Here is a 20,193-nt window from a genome sequence, read left to right on the forward strand (position 1 = left end):
ACAAAGAGAAAATTTTTATTTCCTGAAATATACAATTAATTTAGATTTTCACATGAATTTCTATTGTATTAACCTAGTAATTGTTTATTTAAAATGAACGACTAATATCTGTATTTCATTAATTAGCCCACAACTGGGTTCTGAAATCTGAATGCAGCCCTCTGTTTTTCTCCATCTTGGGCTCTCTGAATTAAATGTATATGAAGAAAATAATTTTAGGATAAATGTAAAAGTTTATCATCTTTCCCCTAACTAAACTTCATTAACCCTCTCTTTAAAAAGTTTATTTTATCAATGAAGGTATTTTCCTTTATCTTTAATTTAAAGCAAGAGTATTATACTCAGTATAGAACTATATAACAGTTTTGGGTTTTTTTGTTTGTTTTTGTTTGAAATTACATCCCACCTACAAAAAATGCTGATACAAGTTTTTCAGCATAGAATGCTACCCTGAGTGGAAAGGATATTTCAGATACTAACAGTAAACTTTTATGCTCACGTTATACATTAATAGTTCATTTAAAAACTGGTCAAAGTTTTTTGAAGAACAGAGAGACCCCTGCGTGGGTACCTATGAAGGGAGAGTTTGCTCAGCCAAGCACAGGTTATTATCTAGGCCTCAGCCTCCTCTCAAATGAGGTATTGGAAATCCTGCTTTATAAACTACATTAGATACTGCGGGAAAAAGTTCAAGTGTCCAATGTTATAAAATTTTGTTAACAACAGAAAAGAATCAAAAAGGCTTTTGTTTTTAAATTATATTTTTAATTTTTCAGGGAGAAGGGATGAAATATTTTGATCAATGACTACTAGACTTTCTCTCCAACATTTTCATGTTAAGAATTGAGGAGCTCTTGAAATATTGAGATGTAAGTATCAAACTTGAACTACACAGCTTTACTCATAGTATTCTGAAGGCATTGTTCCGGTTAAAGTCAATGGAAAATTCCAAGGCATTGAGGAAAGACGAAAGCATGATGATCTCTGCTTGCTTATTTATTTATTTATTTGGTTGTGAGATATTTAAATGTTATTTTCAAGCATTAGGTATTCTCACTTCAGACCATATTTCTCAAACTTCTTAATCTCACCCCAAAAGAGGATTGTTTTCACTCACTGTCAACAGTAGAGCAGCTATACTTCGGAACAGATACAATAAATTAGCTGTCAAGAAATCTACCAGTATTACCTTTGGAAGTATAGACCTTGAGCTGTTCTTTATATTGTGCTTCAAACAACAAACTCTTCTTGGGCAATGTTTATTGATAATGATGAGAATATAAGAAAAACATGTTGAGACCCAGATGACATTTAACTGTCAACAAGAACAATAAGTCTGTTACTTCAAGCTTACTGTGAAGTTTACATATGATGTTTCAGTGGAAACAATAGAACTGTCTTTTGTAGTTTCTCAATTTATGCTGAAATCCCTGCTTTTTCTTTTGTATTTTATCACTATGCTTTTGCCGATCTGTAAAACTGTGTACTTGACTTGGTTTTTCTATAGCCATTTCCTTGAATTAACTAATCTTCAGAATTAAATTAAAAATCTTCTTGGGAAATATGTCTGAAGAACCAGAGGAATAAAATTAAAATATGAATTGAGAAATTTCAGTTTTAGTGCTGTGGATGGCCCTCGACCAAATGGCGCCCTAGGCGAGGAGAGTCTTCAGCATCCCCTTTCTTTGTTAAACTTTTGAATACCTTATTTTTTATTGCATTTGTAGCCCATTTCACAATTTTGATGCATGATTTGCATGCATGGTTTATCCCCGTCTCATAAGATGATAAATTTGCATGCTAGGATCTGTAAATCTAGATTTATTCATGCAATATAAAAGTAAATAAAAAAAATCTGTTTCTTCTAAGCTTAAAAAACTTTTTTTAATTTTAAGAATAACTGAAATGTAGTAACATCAAGAAATTGAACTGTGCACCAACATTGGTTGGACCAGTATTAAGTAGTGTTAGAGTAGGTGACAGTGTCACACCTTAACAGCCCCCTACCTCCCATAGATCCCCTGGGGAGGCACATTAGCATTGTATATTGCTAATGCTGTTGCAAGCATCGCAAGGCATTTTGGGGAAGGGTTAAAGGTGTGAGTGTGGAATGAAAGAGTCCTTTGCAGGCTGCAGAGGCCAGAGGGGGAAGGAAGAAAAAAGCAGAGAACGTGTTAACTCGACTCTCCAGCTCGCTCAGTCAAAAGATAAGGCACCGACTCCAGCCCAATGCCGGAGCTCACAGCCGATGCTTGGCTGCCTGCCGAGAAAGACGGGGGCCTGAAATCCACCGACCAGCCATGAAAAAGGAAGATGCAGCTGAACAGACCTGCAGAGGCAGTCCATAACAAGCGAGACAAGCAAAAGCCAGCACAGAGGAAAAACAAAGAGGACAACAAAATCTAGTCCAGGGGTCGGCAACCTTTCAGAAGTGGTGTGCCGAGTCTTCATTTATTCACTCTAATTTAAGGTTTCGTGTGCCAGTAATACATTTTAACGTTTTTAGAAGTCTCTTTCTATAAGTCTATAATATATAACTAAACTATTGTATGTAAAGTAAATAAGGTTTTTAAAATGTTTAAGAAGCTTCGTTTAAAATTAAATTAAAATGCAGAGCCCCCTGGACCGGTGGCCAGGACCCAGGCAGTGTGAGTGCCACTGAAAATCAGCTCGCATGCCATAGGTTGCCTACTCCTGGTCTAGTCAGTGTGTTTTGGAAAAGTTGAGAAGATCACAAAAAGCCGGTTTTGACTGATACAAAAAGCATCAGGAGGTCCCTGAATGAAACACCCCCCAAAAAAAAACCAAAACTTAAAACCCTCCTGAAAGCTAAAGCACCTCAAAAATCACAGAAAACCCCGAACATCCTGGGCCCAGAACAAAAACTCCCATCCACTCCTCCGCCTCTTCTTCTTATGTTACACCCAGGCTTGGCCAGCCTCAGGTAGTGCGGGTGTAAGTATAAAAGTGGGTTAGGGCTTGGGGCAGTAATGCTTTCTTCCTTCCTCTAAGTAACATAACCCCCCCGCTTTCCCCCCCCCCCGGTACTCTCCGCTGTTATTGTATTTTATTAATGAAGCTTTAAAAGCTAAACCCTTGGTGTGCTCCTTCATCCCCTTCCTGAACAATCCTGCAGCCTCAGCCTAATCACCTGATGCCTCAGGCAGATTGGTAACAAATCTGTCACAACAGCCTTAGAATACTAATCCTAGTCCTTTAGTTCAAAAAGTCGCTTTTCTCACCTTTGCCTTTCTGAACTGAAGTACAGAGTCTGAGCTCCACAGACTGGCCAATGGCATTTTCAAACAATAAAATCGAATGCGATGTCAGTCTCTCATCAGCCATCGTCGATATGTTTTAATGAGCTTGAGCTTCAAAATGCTGCACTCACCACTCACGACTGTGACCAGCAGCGTGAACAGAATCCTCAAAGCTATGCACACATTAGGAAAAGTGTCCTTCAGCGCTGTATCATGAATGAATTGTAGAATTTGGAGTTGAGTGCTTTCTATCTTACAAAATGTGATGTGTCCAATTCGACATAGAGGTCTTTATCATTGACATCCAAACATTCCCCATGTGTCAGTATCTGGTGAAGGTTCGTACAATTGTTCAAGAGTTTTCCTATCCACCAGCAGCTTACTAAGGTCATACAAAACCTAGCAGGTCTTTTTGTGTTGCTTCATTTGTCCAAACCTTTCTTTGATCGACACTAGAGCAGCGTCAAGTGAGAGAGCAAAAAAAAAAACTCCTCCTTGAATTTTTATTCCGAGCTTGCCATGACCTCATCTAAACCTTCGTAACCAAACTGTCTCTTCTTGCAATGAATAAGTTTCCTTGAAGACAGGCTCCACCCCTACATTTTTCACCATTTCTTTGACAGCAGTGATGGCATCTTCAAATCCGTTGTCTCTGTAGGCTGCAACAAAATCAGGCAGCTTCTCATCAAAGTAGTAGCAGTCGCAATGTTAATCGACTGAGTTTACAATGCCTTGCTTACAATGTTTACTTGGAACAGGATATCATGCCAAACCACAACTGAGACCAGAAATTTGAAGTCAATGATCTGGTTTGCCAGGCCTTGTGCCTGATTCCAGCCTCAGCTTTACTTGACTGTGCCAGTTCCATCAGGGCGTCTTAAACCTCAGTCACTTGGTACCTTACTAGCCTTATGCTGTCAATGCAGCTCTCCTAGTGAGTGTCAGCGGCTTCATGGTCAGATTTGTAACAGTGTCCGTGAGGATCTTCTGTTGATGCTGAAAAATAGGATGTATGTCCTTTGCAGTACTCAGATACTGAATCCAAAGTAGATGAAGCTGCATCTGACACAACCAGGTTAAAGGAATGGCAGCCACAAGGCATGAAGAAAGCTCTTGCATTCAACACAAGGATTCTTTCCTGGATGCCACTGTTTCTTACCCTCATGTTTGCGCCATTGTCATAGGTTTGGCCACAGCAGTCCTGAAGCTTTATTTTATTATCATTCAAAATGTTCATAAACAGTTTTGTAGACCTTTTCCAGTAGAGTCCTCCACAGAGCAGAAACAGTGTTCCTTTACTTGGATACAGCCATCCGTGTCATTTACAGTAGGATTCGTTGACATCTTTTCACTCTGACTAATGTTAGGAGTGCAGTCCATTATTATGGTATAGTACTTCACTTTGCTGAGCCACATCAATATATTATCAAGTACTTTCCTTGCCATAAGGTCAATCAATTTGTTTTGAATTATTGTGGTGCAGTAATTGTCCACAGCTTCTTTACGAATTACTTGACATAGTTGTTCATGCATGACATCCTCGTATATCCCAAGGAACTCTGCCAAAACAAGGAAATTACTATTAGTTGTTCACTGAACAACTTATCCAATGAGCCCTGGAAAGCCAAAGTATTCTTTGCAAGGAAGCGGGTAATTAAGATACAGCTGCTCGAGCATGTTCCCCCAGTGCTGGGTTTCTACATTAATAACATGCTGGTTTTCTGCATCTGTGCATTTATTAGCATGATCCTGGATTTGACCTCCATCCGTTTGGAGGAGGTTGTAAAATGGCTGGGTGACTTTTCATATTGCTTCAGAGCATCAGCTAATTTATACCAGTAATTGTACCCAGAAAGTGCAACAAAACAGAACACTTTATCAGTTGATCTCGAGTAAACTACCCAAGGTAGTGCAAGGGCCATGCAAGGGCATGGCTGACAATACTCTAGGAGGTTCAAGGAAAATATAGTTCTCAAAGTCTGGAACGTTCCATGAGATTCTACAAAGGTTCAGAACATTCTAGGAGGTTAATGAAAATGAGTCCACATACAGAATACCTGAAACATTTTACTTCAAACATTCTATTTTCCCCTTTTGTTGCTAACAACAAAAACAGCACCCTGAGCCCAGCGCCCTCCAAGCCTGGCACCCCAGGCAGTCACCTGGGTCGCCTGCTCCTAAATCCAGCCCTGAGTAGTGCCCTGGGCTGCAGGGGGCACTTAAGGACTCTCAGAAGCTTTCTTAAAATTCTGCTATATTCTGTAAAATGAAGAGGATTAGGAGGATTTTCTTGACTCTTATTCAGCTAGATCTCTTTTTGAATACTGCTAAAATATCCCTGCCTAAGAAAACTTATCCCTTGGGCTCATAAATAATTCTGAAGAGCAAATGCCGTTGGAATGGACCAGATTGCACCAAATGCCAGGTATTTAAAAAAAAAAAATTCCCACGGCAGAGCATATTCGCAGACCTCCCTAATCAAGTTTTCATATTCAACATCACTTTCCAATATCTAACTGAATAATGTTGTCCATCAGTATTATAACAGTTGCTGTGATTGCTGGTGTTAAGATTGTACTTGGCCTTTCTACCCTGCTCCTAATGTGCCCATTCTAAGGTCAGACACAACGTAACCCTGAGTATGTGGTCCATCTAGCTCTCAAGGGCAATCTCTTAATTTTATTTTCAGTATGTAATGTTCTTAGCATGCACAGCTACTATACAATCAGTAAATAAATACTGAGAGGAAAAAGCCCTAAATCCCACTTTAAGCATGAGAACCAAAATGGCGCATATGTGGGAGTTGCTACTTTGTAGTAAACACAGGAAAATTGGCTGCTAATGCCTGTGAACTCAGAAATTTAAGTGTTCTGTTGTAGGTCAGAGTTGCTGGTTTTGGATTTTGTTTTCTCTATCTGTATCTGTCTACCATAGGCTTTTGTAAGGGTTTTTGTCTGCTTTTTTAGCAAGAAATAAAGGTGAACGCAAGCTTGATATTAGATGATCAAAAATTGGGTGGGGGAGGAGGGAAAATTTGCTTATTCAGATACCCTTTTCTGAAAACATTTTACAATGGCCAGAAGCAGGGGCAGCACTTACAAAAAATTTTAAAAGTTCTTCTTGTGGATCAGTTTTCATTTTCAGTTATATTTTGTTCCCTGAATTTTCTCCAGTTTCCTTTTACTTTTTTATTACTTGATGCAAATAAAATTGTTGAAATTCAGGCCTGTCATTTATGTAATAAGATTCCAAGAGTGTCACTCTGAAGCCTAGAATGTCAGTGTGAAACAAAGGAAACAACTGCAAGCATGGTTGAGAGCTCTTTTTGTTTAGAATATATCACCAGCATACTGAAGCTACGGGGATTCAGTCTGTTACTGTTCAATTTTTAAGAGCTTTGCCATTTTGACTTTATGAATAACATCTGTAAAACACAAGCTTTCAGCTACTAGTTCACTTACAAGTTCAAAGCTGGCTAAGTGCTTCTGGGGTTATGTTGTAATATTAATTACATGTGAGTATGCCTAGAACCTCATATACTCATCTTATTATTTAATTTGAAAAAGTGGGGCCTTATTCCTAACCCTGCCCTGTGAATCTTTTTGTACTTAGGACTCGAGTAGAGCCAATTTGTGCTGGGCTGGCCCCTTCTCTGAGTGCTTCCTTCTCCTTTAGAATCTCAGATTTCATCTTTTAAAAAGTTAGTCTCTAGCCTTCAGGGTTGCAAAGAAAACCCTCAAAATGTGAAACAAGTGTAACTGATGCAGCAACACCTCCCTGAGTTTGCAGAGAGTCTGAAACAATAGATCTGAGACCTGTGAGCGGATTCATTCGTCTAAATGGGCACTAACTTACATGCCCAGTGGTGATAAATGTCAGCATTGTTAACTATTTTGTTCTTCCTCAAAGCATGTAGGAAATAAGAGGAACATCCTATTATGAAGGATGAACACAATCTGCTTTGAGTGGCATCTCATTTTGAAGTTTGGGGGAGTCTCAGAACTTATTTTTCCTCAACCTGACCTATGGCATCGAAAGACCAGAGGGTAGGTGTGGAGTTCAGTGGAACTTCTAAGCCCTACCAATCCTTGGAGCCCTGCAGGCCTTAGATTGCAAGGTGGAATCTACATGCAGCAAAGTTCATAATATAGAGGTTCAAGTAACAATCATTGAACGCAAGTCTTCTGGGTCATGATTCACTTTCTATGGCACTAAGCAAACTGCTAGTAAATAACACTGAAGAGTTTACAAATAAGTCTTATATCAACAATGTTCATTAGAAAAATTAAACAGGCTATTTGGCCTGTGGACCTCTAAAAACATGTTATTTGTAAAATATATGGCTCATTAGATTCTATCCCAACTTAAACTTCATTCTTCCTTCCATCTGTAGGAGTTATTATCCTTGGTCTTTCCACTGTTTCTTCACACTCCCTTTTAGCTTTGTTTCTCCTTCCTTTTTCCTCCTTTTAAACCCTCTCCTTCACTTTATTCCCCACCCATGATTTTTGGCAGATGGCTCTTGTCTTGTTTTAAAGTGCTAACATGGCTACACCTGCATTCAGCTCTGAACACCATTTATGTACGTTACAGAAGGCCAGATACCCGTGCTGTCTGGTACCTTGTATAGTCCCTTATACATGGGCAAAATGGGTTTAAAATGGTACTGGATCAGAAAGGTAGTGTTTGACACCCAATTTGTATATGTGTAAATGACTATACAATTGGAGAAGCAGGCCTGCAGATCGCACCATTGTGATCCATCACTTTAAAACAAACTCTGCACAGGAAATCTCAGAATGAGGGTGTAACAAGGGGTTTGGAGGGCCTGGTGGCCTAGTGGTTGGCATGCCTGACCTCAGGCCCCTTGCTTCCCTGGTTGAGGTGCCTCAATCTTTTAGGTGGTAGGTTGGGGTACCAAAGCCCTCCATCTCCTCCAGGCCCCAGTCCAGGGCCCTGTGGTGAGTCCAACGCCAGATTAACTCTCCTTTGGGCCCAGGGCTATTAGATTTTGTGGGGCCCCTGTAAACAAGTCTTTTTCCTAATTTAAAATAAAATTATCACAATTATGGCATTGAGGCTATTAACACTATACTACACTTGCCTTTTTATTAACATAAAACCATTTTGTGGTTACATTTCAGTCTTAAAACATATAGAATATACTTAAGTTAATTGAAAATAGCCTACTTCTTACCTTAAAACAGCTGTTATATTAGTTTCTTTCTGGGAGGGAGTTTGGGTGCAGGAGGGGGCTCCAGGCTGGGGCAGGGTGTTGGGGTGCAGGAGGGGGTGAGGGGTGTGGGCTCTGGGAGGGAGTTTGCAGGAGGGGATTCTGACCTGAGGAAGGGGGTTGGGGTGCAGGAGGGGGCGTGGTGTCTGTGAGGGAGTTTGGGTACAGGAGGGGATTCTGACCTGGGGCAGGGGGTTGGGGTGCAGGAGGGGGTGCAAGGTACAGGCTCCAGCCTGGAGGCGCTTACCACAGGTGGCTCCCAGCTGGCCAGCAGGCAGTGCAGCAGGGCTCAGGCATGCTGCCTGCCTGCCATAGCCCCATGCTGCTCCCAGAACCAGCTGACTCCTAGCATGTCTCTGTGGCCCCTGGGGGACAGCGTGTCTGCATGCGCTCCCCGTGCCTGCAGGTGCCGCCCCTGCAGCTTCCATTGGCTAAATCCACTGCCCTGGGCTACTTCCTACCACTGTCCCTTTGGTTTGGGGTTTGGACCCTATAATCCAATTCACTGGGGTGCCTTGCCCCCAGTAGCACCCCCTTGTGGAGCTTGGGCAGAGCCCTGCCAGTCCCAGGTTTTTTCAGGAAGGGCAGCCATACATTTGGTGAAGTCAAACCCCACAATGTCTCTGTGCTTCAGTCACCCAGTTACCAGAGGTTTCTAGGTCTCCTCCCCAGTCTCCCTTGGTGGGGAATGTGAGAGTTCACACCCCTCCTTACAGGCAGCACAGCCTAGTGGCCAGAGTCCATAGGATCAACCCTTGTCGCAGGGCAGCGTGGCCTAATGGCCAGAGTCCATACAAGCACCCCTGGTTGCAGGGCTGTAGGACCTTACTACTGGCTCAGCAAGGGGGTCCTACCAAAACATGCTGAAGCTTACCGGGGTCAAGGTACCAGTCCATCACCTCCCCTGGGTCGCTCCCTACTGGCTGGGGAGTTGGGGTCTCCCACGGATCCGTCGCCTCCTCTGGTTCCTCCCACAGTAGGGGTTCGTGCCGGCCTATAGAAGCCTCTGTTCCTGGTGGCTTCAAGAGTGTCAGCTGGTCCTCTGCAGGAGCTTCCCAGTTAGGTCCTTCCCCTGCGGCCGCCAGCCCCGACTGAGCTGAGTTCCCTCCTTTTATACTCAGTGAGCATCTGGACATGCCCAGTACGAACGGGGCGGGACTTCCTCTGTCAGAGCTACTGGTCTGACGTCGCTGGGGCTAGTGCGGGGCGGCGTTGTCCCATCACAGGGAGATAGTGCTTATTCCCTGGTGGCTACCTTGGCTGCCAGGTTAGTGGCCCGTCCTCTCAGGTAGGAAGATGGCTAGCTCCTGCCTTTTCACCAGTCAGACTTTCTCCTTTTCCCCCCTCCAGGCCTGGCATTGGCTACAGATATAACAGGGCGGGGCTAGCTGGGTCCAAAAGCTCTATAACACCTACTGTGCTGGTGGGCAGTTTCTCCACTTCATCACAGAGGGGTTTCCTTGAAGCCAGAAATGATGTGATGGAGGGTTTGTCTACACTATGGAGCTTGTGCCAGCATAGCCATGTTGGCATAGCTATATCAGCAGAGCCCCCTAGAGTAGAGGCAGCCTAGACCAACAGCAGTTTTTCTGTTGGTGTAGAAGCACCATCTCCTTGAACAACATTAGCTACATTGACAGAATACCTCTTCCTTTGGCATAGCTGCATCTATATTGAGGGTTTTGTTAGCATAGGTATGTCAGTCAGAGGTGTGTTTTTTTTCACCCCTGACCTATGTTGACATAACTGTTAAATGTAGCAAGCCAATATAGTTAATTTTTTTGTCCTATATGGATTTGTTTTTGTCTGTTGGATACAGCAATTAACTTTTTTTTCTTTCCTTCTTCTTCTCTAGAACAAGTATAAATGATTTCAGACAGAGTAATTAATACCAAAAACGGAGTAAATAAAACCCTTCAGTTACTGGGCCAGAGCATGAGCAAGTTGAAGTAGGAATTTCCAGCTGGAATTTACCTCAGTAACTCTCGGAAGAGATCCTTAGATCATCCATCACAGTGGCTCTATAACAGTTGTAATTCCAATCAAATACATCATCCAGGGCATTGTAAGTGATGTTGATTTTGTCTGTCTAAAAATGTGCTATAACTTTTTAACCCACAGAACTGATGTGATGATCTACCCACTTGCTTCTAGGTCTACTCAGGGTCCATCTTGTGTAGTAGAGGGTTCGGATTCACAGTTAATTGAATAGGGCTAGCAAACCTCTAGATCACTAACTCTTGGAATTGTTACCAGTGTTGAGCTCCCATTTGGGCTTCTTGTAGCTGCCCAGGGCTTCCTGCTGTTCCTTTATGAAATGGGACGACTCACATGAATAAACACTGCAAGCCTGGGTACTAAATATATACACCACAACAGAAATGCTTCTGTCTTTGGGATAGAAGGAAGGATGGAACAACAGTATGTAGAATAACAATAAGTAGAGAAAATTCTGGAAATGGGCAAACTCCTACTCTTATGGAAAATGCTATTGGATTTTTTTAATGTCCTCGTAAAGCAGAGAGAACGTGAATTTTAAAGGTCTTCTATGAAAGAATCTTCACACAGAGAATTGCATGGAACTAAGGGCTGGCCCACACTAACCCCCCAGTTCGAACTAAGATACGCAACTTCAGCTACGTGAATAACATAGCTGAAGTCGAAGTAACAGTTCGAACTACAAAGCACTTACCACGGGTCCACTTGCGGCAGGCAGGCTCCCCCGTCGACTCCGCGTACTCCTCTCGCGGAGCAGGAGTACCGGTGTCGACGGCGAGCACTTCCGGGATCGATTGATTGCGTCTTGTCTAGACGCGATCAATCGATCCCAGAAGATCAATTGCTTACCGCCAAACCCAGAGATAAGTATAGATGTACCCTAAAAATATCCAATTTAGAAAGACTAAAGAAGGCATCAACCCCACTGGAATTTTAATAATAAGTAAGGTGTTAAGAGTGTGATACTGTGTCCTTGAAATCAATGGCAGAACTCCCATTGACTTCTAAAGTGCAGGACTGGGCACTAAACCACTACTCCCTTTTAAGTGTGATTGTTGGGAAATAAATTGTGGTGGTGGTGGGGAAGTATTAGTGTTATCCATTACCTGAGCTAGGGTGACCAGATAGCAAGTGTGAAAAATTGGGATGGGGTGGGGGGTAATAGGTGCCTATATAAGAAAAAGCTCCAAATACCGGGACTGTCCCTATAAAATCAGGACATCTAGTCACCCTAACTTGAGCTGGCAAGAAGGAAAACAATCCCTTTTAGGAAGGAATGAATGAATGGGTGGCTGCCTCCTGTCATGGGAGGTTATACCAATTACTGCTGTTACAACTGCAGTATTGCAAACTGGAGGGAAGATAATTAGGAGAACAGCAGATTAAGGCCCTAATCTTTATTCGTTTACAAGCAAGCAAGCAAGATGAAGTCAGATTTGAAATGATATATTGAACTACAGTGAGAATGTTCTTCCTCAGTGATTAAAACTGCCACATCACCATTTTAATAGAAGGCTTGTTATATAAGTAGAATTGCAAATGACTGTAAACAAAAAAGGTCTAAGTATCTGAACTTAGGTATTTCACTACAAAGTTATATATCATTTATGTCTGACTCTATAAATTGATTACACATTAGTTATATTTTTCTTCAGAGTGTATTTTTTGAAGCCTCATTTAGGAATATTTAAGTGTAATGGATGAAATTCTTCCTCTTCCTCTATTAGGGAAGCTTTGTATCACTCTGCTGGTATAAAGCTGCCACAAAGCTGGTTTAGCCAGCCACAGAAGCACTGCTCCATTGTAGAAATGATGGCCAGCACAGTGAATTTGACCAAGGAATGGCAGCATGGGTAGAGTGTCCCTACACTCGGGTGATCGCTGGCAGCCATAATTGAGTTTTTGGGGCCATTGGTGGCTGGCACTAGTTGAAGCAGCCACATGTTGTTAAGCAATCAGTTTGTGATCACCTAGAGGATAATAGGGTTTTAATCACAGTTGCCAACTTTCATGCGGTAAATAAGCACCCCGACTTTCACATTAAGCCAAAAATCAAGCTAATCCCATTTCAAAACAAGACCCAAACAAGCCAATCCCTAAGAACCCCAACACTCTATGTGACCAAATTCCCCCGTCGTGTAGTCTGGGACTATGGTGGGGCCCGCTGTGCATCCCTGACTCTCTCACCCCCCATTGCACCTGCTTGTCCCCCCTTGCTTCTGCTTGTCCCCCTTGCCTCTGCTTGCCAGGAGCCGATTAAAAAAAAAAAGCAACAAGTACTAGCCAAACAAGCAACAAGCTACAAGCCAAAAACTAGCCAATGAGCAACTCACAAGCCAATTAAGCAAAAACAAACCCAATTTCTGCTTTTTTCCCCCACGGGTTTGGCATGTCTGGTTTTAAGCAATAGCCAGCATGAATTCATCAAGAACAAATCTTGCCAGACCAGCTTGATTTCCTTCTTTGACAGGGTTACTGGCCTAGTGGATGGGGGAAGCAGTAGATGAGCTGTATCGTGATTTTAATAAGGCTTTTGACACAGTCCCACATGACATTCTCATAACGAAACTAGGGTAATGTGGTCTAGATGAAATTACTATAAGGTCGGCACAGCTGGCTGCAAGATTGTACTCAGAGTAGTTATCAATGGTTCTCTGTCAAATTCAGAGGACGTAGCTAGTAGGGTCCCGCAGGGGTCCATTCCGGGCCCAGTACTAGTCAAAATTAATGACTTGGAGAGTATGCTTATAAAATTTGCAGATGACATCAAGCTGGAAGGTGTGCAAGTATTTTGGAAGGCAGGATTAGAATTCAAAATGACCTGGAGAAATTGGAAAATTAGTCTCAAATCAGCAAGATTAAATTCAATAAAAACACATGCAAATTCCTTAGTAAGGAAGGAGAAATGAAATGCACAGCTACAAAATGGGAAATAAATGGCTAGGTGGTGATCTTACTGAAAAGGATCTGGGGGTTATAGTATATCACAAATTGAATATGAGTCAACAATGTGGTGGTTGCAAAAGAGGCTAGTATCATCCTGGGGTGTATTAACAGGACTGTAATATGTAAGACACAGGGGGTAATTGTAGTGCTCTACTCTGCACTGGTGAGGCCTCAGCTGGAGTATTGTGTCCTATTCTGGCTACCACACTTTAAGAACAATGTGGACAAATTAAAGATAGTCCAGAGAAGAGCAACGAAAATGATAGAGAGTTTAGAAAATCTGACCTATGAGGAAAGATTAAAAAAACTGGGCATTTTTTGTCTTGAGAAAGGAAGTCCTGAGGAAGGGACCTGATAAGTCTTCAAATACATTAAGGGCTGTTTGTGACATACCAGGGTGAAATCCAGACCAAGGAGTAGCTGTCACCCCTGTACTGTGACCTGGAGTGCCCTTTAAAATCCCTTGCTGCTGTGCAATCAACCTGGACTGCTCAAAAACAGCATGTAAGTCACTCCTAACTATGTGTGTGTTGTACCCAGCTCGTCACACCTTGGCTCTTACCAGCCTTAAAGATTATCGTAGGGTGACCCCAACACACTCCCAGTCCCAGATTTCCCCCCAAAATGTGGTAGGTCTTTGTCAGAATCAGGAATTATCTTCTGAGTCCAATTCCCAATGCCTTGATGTGGTTATATCCATGTGGAAGTATTATTAATGAGACTACACATGGTTCTGTGTAGCACGTTTAAATAATTTGGTGCCATATCTACCTGACCACACTGCTTCCAGCATCTCCACCCATGAAATTCCATCTCACTGTCAGACTGATTCTCTTAGCTGATATCTGTGCTAGCTTCTCCCTTATCTTCAGCCTCAGTTCCTAATATGTTTTTCCTGGCTAGTTGGGAATTATCTGGGGAGGTAGCAGAAGAGGAGCTTTAGGGTGGGTTTTGCCTGCCCTGTTTTGAGTCTGTAGAAATATTACCATTGCTATGGATCGGATCAGCTTAGCCTTTATGTTGAGTTTGAAGAGCTAGGTTCTATTCCAAGACCTGGCTTTGCCACAGACTTCTCTTAGGACAGTCATTTAATGTCTCTGTGCCTCAGTTACCCCTATGTGAAAATGAGGACAATAATACTTCCCTACTTCACCAGAGTGCTGTGAGTATAAATACATTAATGGCATCTCACAAAGATCACTTATAATACATTTATTAAATATTAGGGCTGTCAAGTGATTAAAAATATTAGTCGTGATTAACCGTGCGATTAATCGCGCTGTTAATAATAGCATTTATTTAAATATTTTTGGATGTTTTCTACATTTGCAAATATATTGATTTCAATTACACCACAGAATACAAAGTGTACAGTGCTCACTTTATATTTTTTATTATAAATATTTGCACTGTAAAAAGGAAACAAAAGAAATAGTATTTTTCAATTCAGCTCATACAAGTACTATAGTGCAATCTCTATCATGAAAGTTGAACATACAAATGTAGAATTATGTACCAAAAATAACTGCATTCAAAAATAAAACAATGTAAGACTTTAGAGCCTACAAATCCACTCAGTCCTACTTCTTGTTCAGCCAATTGCTCAGACAGTGAGAACAGGCATTCAATTGGCACTATTGTAGCCAGCGTGGCAAGATATTTACATGCCAGATGCGCTAAAGATTCATATGTCCCTTCATGCTTCAACCACCATTCCAGAGGACATGCGTCCATGCTGATAACTATGCAAAGCAGAGCGGACCAACGCATGTTCATTTTCATCAGCAGAAGGTTGATTTTCTTTTTTGGTGGTTCAGGTTGTGTAGTTTCCGTATCGGAGTGTTGCTCTTTTAAGACTTGAAAGCATGCTCCCTACCTCATCCCTCTCAGATTTTGGAAGGCACTTCAGATTCTTAAACCTTGGGTCGAGTGCTGTAGCTATCTTTAGAAATCTCACATTGGAACCTCCTTTGCGTTTTGTTAAATCTGAAATGAAAGTGTTCTTAAAATGAACAATGTGGCTGGGTTATCATCCGAGACTGCTATAACATGAAATATATGGCAGAATGGGGTAAAACAGCAGGGGACATACAATTCTCCCCCAAGGAGTTCAGTCACAAATTTAATGAGTGTCATCAGCATGGAAGCATGTCCTCTGGAATGGTGTCCGAAGCATGAAGGGGCATGTGAATGTTTAGCATGTCTGGCACACGAGCCAGTGGGTGAACCAGCCCACCCCTTCTGCCTGTGCCCCCCCCCCCAACCCCAGATCCCCCCCCCCCCCCCCCCCCCCCCCCCTGCAGTCACCAGCCCCCCAACCCCGGAGCACCAGGCTGGTGGGCAGCACCCTGGAGCACTGGGTGGGCGGGCAGCATGGCCCCCAGCCCCAGAGTACTGGGAAGGCGGGTGGCATGTGGCCCCCCCAGAGCCCTGGGCAGGCAGGCAGCCCCCACACACACACACCCTAGAGTACCGGGCGGGTGCACAGGCCCTGGAGCGTTGGGTGGGTGGACGGGCAGCTCCAGCCCTGGAGCACCAGGTGGCAGGCGGCCCCCCCAGAGCACTTGATCAGCAGACGGCCCAGCCCCCCAGAGCACTGGGCAGGTGCAAGGGCAACCCTCCCCAGCCTCGGAGCACCAGACCATGTGCGGCCCCCAGCTCCGAAGCACCGGGCGGGTTGCGGGCAGCCCCCTTCACTCTCCAGTCATGGAGTGCTGGCCGGTACGACCCCAGTGCCGGGGTCCCCCTCAGCACTGGGCAGCCCCAGCTCAGTGGCGTAGCGAGGTTCTAAGAGCAGGGGTAGCAGCCTGCCTGGGCTGGGTCCAACTAGCAGCAAGAGAGGAGGGAGCCTCTGGAAGGAGCGTGGGCAGGGCCACGAGGGGCTCTTTGGGGAGGCATAGCCTTCCCCTGCCTATTAGACACGCTGCCCATGCTGGCATGCAAATACCTTGCAATGCCGGCTACAAAAGTGCCGTGTGAACTCCTTTTCTAACTTTCAGGTAACATTGTAAATAAGAAGCAGACAGCATTATCTCCCGTAAATGTAAATAAACTTGTTTGTCTTAGCGATTGGCTGAACAAGAAGTAGGACTGATTGGACCTTGTAGGCGCTAACGTTTTACATTGTTTTGTTTTTGAATGCAGTTATGTAACAAAAAAATCTACATTTCTAAGTTACACTTTCACGATAAAGAGATTGTACTACAGTACTTGTATGAGGTGAATTGAAAAAAATATTTCTTTTGTTTATCATTTTTCAGTGCAAATATTTGTAATAAAAAATAATATAAAGTGAGCACTGTACACTTCGTATTCTCTGTTGTAATTGAAATCAATATATTTGAAAATGTAGAAAAATATCCAAAAATATTTAATACATTTTAATTGGTATTCTATTATTGTTTAACAGTGCGATTAAAACTGTGATTAATCAAGATTAATTCTTTTAATTGCGACTGACTTTTTTGAGTTAATCATGTGAGTTAACTGCGATTAATCGACAGCCCTAATAAATATTAATAGACTCATAGACTTTAAGGTCAGAAGGGACCATTATGATCATCTAGTCTGACCTCCCACATGATGCAGGCCACAAAGCCGTCCCAACCCCTTTCCCTTGACTCTACTGTTGAAGTCCCCAAATCCTGTGGTTTAGAGACTTCAAGTAGCAGAGAATCCTCCAGCTAGCGACCCCTGCCCCATGCTGCGGAGGAAGGCAAAAATCCTCCAGAGCCTCTGCCAATCTACCCCAGAGGAAAATTCCTTCCCGACCCCAAATATGGCGATCAGTAGAACCCCGAGCATGTAGGCAAGATTCTCCAGCCAGACCCTCATTGGCCATTGATACTATTTACCAGCAATGGCACGCTGTTCCTTTGACTAAAATCATGTTATTCAATTAAACCATTCCCTCCATAAACTTATCTAGCTTAATCTTAAAGCCAGACAGGTCCTTCGCCCCCACCGTTTCCCTCGGAAGGCTGTTCCAATATTTCACCCCTCTGATGGTTAGAAACCTTCGTCTAATTTCAAGTCTAAACTTCCCCATGGCCAGTTTATATCCATTCGTTCTCGTGTCCACTGTACTGACCTGAAATAATTCCTCTCCCTCCCTGGTATTTATTCCTCTGATATATTTAAAGAGAGCAATCATATCCCCCCTCAGCCTCCTTTTGGTTAGGCTAAACAACCCGAGCTCCTCGAGTCTCCTTTCATACGACAGGTTTTCCATTCCTCTGATCATCCTAGTGGCCCTTCTCTGTACCCGTTCCAGTTTGAGTTCATCTTTTTTAAACATAGGAGACCAGAACTGCACACAGTACTCCAAATGAGGTCTCACCAGTGCCTTGTACAACGGAAGCAGCACCTCCTTATCCCTACTAGATATACCTTGCCTAATGCATCCCAAGACTGCATTGGCTTTTTTCACTGCAATGTCACATAGTCGACTCATAGTCATCCTGCGGTCTACCAGGACTCCGAGGTCTTTCTCCCTTTGCCCCACTTCCACCCCAGAGCCTAAACATATATGCTGAACCATCCTGTAGAATGGTGCAGTTTACTCCTCTCTCGACTGCCACAAGTTCTGTCACCTGGTGTGGAGGGGAGACAAGGCCATGTCCTACTTCCTCTTCATCCCTCCTTGTCTCCTTTGGGTGATTATTGCCCCAATGGGCATATGCAGAGTAGTTCCCATACTCACCTGAGTGCCTCTACTAGTATTACAAAATTGCTAGTTAAAAAGTTGTTTGTAGTGTTGTTGGAGGCTTGTTGGTTCCAGGATGTGAGAGAGACAAGGTGGCTGAGGTAATATCTTTTACTGGACCAACTTCTGTTGGTGAAAGAGACAAGCTTTCGAGCTTACCCAGGTCTCAGAAGAAGAGCTTTGTGTAAGCTCGAAAGCTTGTCTCTTTCACAACCAGCAGTTGGTCAGCTAAAAGATAATATCTCACTCACCTTGTCTAATTAAAACATGTTAATTAACACCTTTTTAAACATGATGCAGTTTCCTAGTCTAGAAATAGTTTTACACTGATGGAACCCCAATGACTTAAATGGAGTTACTCCTGATTTTCACAAGTGAAAGGCTCCCACCCTGCAAATACTTAAGCATGTGAATAACTTTATATGCAAGTGGTCCCATTGAGTTGAAATGAAAGAATCTGGCCCCTCAACTTTTCATTATATTTGGTCCTTTCTGGCCTTAGAATCTATGAATTTAAGATTCCTGGTCATACTGAAGTATGTAAAGATTTTATTGAATTAATAAATTTTTGGACATAATTTATCACGCTGTGTTAGAATCATTGTTATAACAGTTTACAGTCTCAGGTGAAATAAAGGCCTCTCTGGTAAAATGGCTGTGACTAAAGTAGCAATATTATTGTCAAATAGAATAAGGTTGAAGCACACCTTAAAGTAGTTGTTCCTGGAATCTTGTTCTGTTTGGAAGATCCATAATGCCAGTACTAAAGTCATCTATAGTTAGGTGTCATGTGGTAAGCACTGTAACAAATTGGTTATACACCCCAAAGAACATCACCGCAGCACAGAAACCTGCCAAATATATGCCATATTTTCAGCAGTTCAAAAATTCAATTGTCCCCTCAAATCATGCAGTGATAAACTTGCAGACCAGACATCTTCTCTTGTTTTACAGCTGGAACTGCCAGATGGATGAACCAGATGAAATCTCTTTTAACAATTAGGGCAAACTACATAATAAGTGTTAACTCAATGAAGGCGCTTTCAGAAAAACACAGAGGAATTCTGGTACCATGACTACTTCTTACAGTAAAGCAGTCTTTATCTCACCCTTCCCACACCCCCACAGAACTACGGAACTGTATGTAAACATTCACTGATACTGGAGTTGCAATATGCACTTTGCATAAAATTGAAACAGTCTGGGACTTTTACTTAATTCTAAATGGAATTTAACTACACCCGTGTTCATTATAATGAACCCATGCTGCTGGACTGTAAAAGCTGATTTTTATTAGTGACTGAAAAAGCCAAATACCTGTATTCTTGTCCATTTGTTGCATTATAGAATATTGTGCATATGAATTTTTCAGTGATGAATTAGTTGCAAAATAATACCTGGTGATTGTATGTATTGAAGAGTAAACTCCTTATCCATGCAGAAAGCAACAATTCAAGACTGCAGTCTTCATTCAGATTTTGGATTCTATTATTTTGAATTACAACTGCTTACTGAATTGTCTACTTTAGTTTCCTTCTGTTCAGAGGTGGTGTTACCCCATTGGGGGTCCTAGGCAGGAATATTTTGCCCCCAACACATAATAAAAAGTGAATGGGCGGCTCCCTTGAGCTGCTCACAGGGCCCTACGCAATTGCTTAGTCTGGTTGTGCCTAGTGCTGGCTCTGTTTCTGTTAAACCAGAACCCTTTTGTTTCACAGAACTGCAGACTGTTTATAGTGTGAACAAGCAGGATTTGTTTAAGACCTTGGTCCCAACTGGCATTTCTAGGCAGAATTGTAACCTAAATAATGAAGATGATGATACGGCTGGCTTGAAAGACTTTGAAATTGAGCTGCAGCAATGGAAATCAGAATGGATATGTGAACATATAGGTACTGGGTCTCATTCTTGAGTCGCTTACAGCAGTGTAAATCAGGAGTAATACCACTGAGGTCAATGGAATTACATTGGTGTGAAACTGGAGTAAGTGAAAGTAGAATCTGTCCAACATAGAGATGCTATAATAGGTTAGTACGAACAAGTAGGATTGT

At 42.6% G+C, this 20,193-nt stretch overlaps 1 long non-coding RNA gene across 1 annotated transcript; it reads left to right on the forward strand.

Moving 5' to 3' along the window:
- Positions 1-358: 358 nt before the first annotated feature.
- Positions 359-19,513, forward strand: LOC117871660. The gene is made up of 3 exons (XR_004644319.1): positions 359-869; positions 10,349-10,558; positions 19,097-19,513. It is a non-coding gene; the product is annotated as an uncharacterized LOC117871660 (long non-coding RNA).
- Positions 19,514-20,193: the final 680 nt, after the last annotated feature.

This window comes from Trachemys scripta, chromosome 1, assembly GCF_013100865.1.
Source record: "Trachemys scripta elegans isolate TJP31775 chromosome 1, CAS_Tse_1.0, whole genome shotgun sequence".
NCBI classification, from domain to species: domain Eukaryota; kingdom Metazoa; phylum Chordata; order Testudines; family Emydidae; genus Trachemys; species Trachemys scripta.